Here is a 3041-nt window from a genome sequence, read left to right on the forward strand (position 1 = left end):
GAAAACAGAGGGAAAAGACTCAGGGTTAGCATGAAGTTTTGAGGCACTACCAAAACCCAGGCCACCTGACTCCCTAATCAACACTTCTAGACAATCTCCTTTGGTGACTCTAAAGCATGTCTGGCCTACTTAAAATTCTCTGCTGTTAGAGTTTGGTCTTAAAAAAAAAAAGGTCAAGTTTAAGCATCTTGAAGTTTCCAAGTTTTCAGAGATAGCTACTATTCTGCTGATTTTCCACCACAGCCATCCAAAATTTAATGGATTCCTCAGCTTAAAGAGTTCCTTGTAAGGGGTGGGGTATACATTTAAACGGATTTTTTGTTGTTGTAGCGAGGATACAGATGCTCAACTCGGGGTTGGGGGATAACGGTGTGCATGGAGTGGACTAGATTAGGGATTCCCCAAGGTCTGTGCGTGGACAGGGGCAAATCAAGTTTTCCATGAGATAACTAGAAAAGAGAAGTATGCATTTTTTCTTTAATTTATCTAATTTCAGATTACACGTTATTATGAGGTTTTATCTTCCTATATATGTGTTGTTGAAGTGCCCTTTTATAAAATGGTCCTGATGGTAGATGGTTGTTTTGTTGATATCCTTGTTTGGCAAAACTAAAAGTTGATACTTTATGTGTGTCCTCCCCACCATTTTTTTTTTTTTTTTTTAACTTTTATAAGCTTTTGAAATGCCACACTCTGGGACTCACTAACCTAAATAACTTTTAGAAGCCCTTTCAACTCTGAGAGTCTATGATTTTATGTGTATGTTTTGGTGTGTCTCCTCACTTGTTTCCTGCCTGCTGTAATCACTATTCCAACATTGACAATATCCAGCAAAATGTACTAAAATGCTATATGAGTGGTAGTAGCCTTTTCAAATGTGATTTCAGTTGAAAATCTTAAGATTTAAATTTATCAGATTAAGAAGGGCAAAAGTTGGGTTTTTTAATGTAGAAAATGGGGATTTTAGGTGTTGGCTACGAATTCAGCCTTCTCCTTAAAATCATATATTATTCGTGGTAACTTTCAGCCTCAGTAATTGAACCTGTTTTTGGTTACAAATCATTCTGGGTTTTTTGTTTGTTTGTTTGTTTTGTTTTGTTTTTTGGCTGTACCATGTGGCTTGTGGGATCTTAGTTCCCCGACCAGGGATGGAAACTGTGTCCTCTTCAGTGAAAGCACACAGTCCCAACAACTGGACAGCAGGGAATTCCCCATTCTGTTGTTTTGAATCATCAGCAGCTTTACTGTAACGGAGGGAGTCTGACGCAATGTGCCAAAATGCAATTCCTGACTCCTGGATCAGCTGAATTCACCAAAAATATAATTTAAAGTATAGAATAAATATTTTAGACCTTGAATGAAATTGAGATCATCTAGTTCAATAATCATATTTGTAAATGCTTTGCAGTCTACACAGTGCTCTCACACATACCAGTTGGGCCCAACTAGGACAAACTGGCTTGCCCAAGATCATACAGATCTTAGTGTCAAAGAAAGGATTAGAACCCCAACCTCTAACTAAAATAAAGAGAAAAGGGAAAGGGTAGAAGGTAAATTGGGACAGTCATGCCCCACTGATTACTTGTTTTCAAAGAGAGATCAAGATGAATTGAAAAAAAATTTTTTTTTTTAAACCACAGTGCTTACCCAAGGAAAGGTCACTGGAAAGCAGAGTGTTTTAAGTAAAATGATAAGGACAAGCTTAAGAGGTATAGATAGGTGCAGTAAGGAAGAAAATAAAATCACAAAGGTGGCCTGCCCATCTCTGGAGTTATTTGGTACAAATAAGTAGAAAAATGGAATGGCAGAGACTATGTCAAATGCTTTTTCACGTGTTGTTTAGCTGTTACTGTTACGCAGCTTTGTGCATGATCAGTATTAGATAAGCCAGTTAATGAAGTGATTGAAAACATGAGAACATCAGAAATGTCCTGTTGTATCAGAGTGATAATCCATTAAGTCTTTTTTCTAGTCTTTGACAGTGACAGCTGTTTCTACGTTCCTTTCTTGTCTCAGTTCCTGTTCTCCCCCTCTGAGTTATTCACAAGGTTTTGTGAAAGTGTATTGCTGCATCTACGATAGCAACTTCAAACACTTTTGAGACATTCTGCAAACATTTCTTACCTTTTATGGGGTCATTAACCATAAATTTATTTCAATTAATTTAATTCTCTGAACATATATATCTGTGCTTTTGAACCATATGCCTTCAAGATTCTAAAGTTGATAAGTTCCACATGTATGCTCATTTACACATAAAATGTTGACTGCTCTTTTCCTTATAAAAGTGACAAGTATTCATTTGAAAAATTTAGAAAGTTTGATAAATCAGAAAAAAGGAGACAAAAATCTCTTAGAGATAATCACGAAATGTTAACAATTTGCTGTATATGTGTCCAGTCTTTTTTTTTTCCTATGTGTATTCTGTGTGTGTTTGTGTGTATCTTGAGTGTATGTATACTTATCAGTACATATGTGTGCACACATATATTTAATTTTATTTCTTAAAATTTGCAACAGGTAGTCAGTCATAGTGCACTTTCAGTTTTGAGATCTGTTTTTTCACTTAATGATTTGTTGGAGACCTATTTCCGTATAAGTAATCTTCCAAAATATAATTTTTAGTGTCTCTATATTAAATATGTATCATATTGACAGAACAACATTTAACCAATCTCAATAGAGTATTTTAGTTATTTCCAAACTTTTGCTAGTATAAACAATTTCAGTGAATATTCCTATAGCTAAATCTTTGCCCACATCCAGAATTAATTGGTTAGGATATATTTTTAGAAATCCTAAGGTCTTAAAATCCCTTGTATCATAAACAACAACTGATTCTGTTTTGGTAGTTTGTGATGAATAAACCCATATTCATGGGCTATCCTATCTTCTCATTACTTAGATTTATCTTTACAAATTTAAATCTTTATCCTTTCGTTCTGTCCTTGAAAGAGGTTGTTAGATTATCTGTACTGACCAGCCATTGTTGTAAAACCTAATAAACTTAATTAGAAGGGAGCTTTTTTTGCAACTCCCCT

This window comes from Eubalaena glacialis, chromosome 4, assembly GCF_028564815.1.
Source record: "Eubalaena glacialis isolate mEubGla1 chromosome 4, mEubGla1.1.hap2.+ XY, whole genome shotgun sequence".
NCBI classification, from domain to species: domain Eukaryota; kingdom Metazoa; phylum Chordata; class Mammalia; order Artiodactyla; family Balaenidae; genus Eubalaena; species Eubalaena glacialis.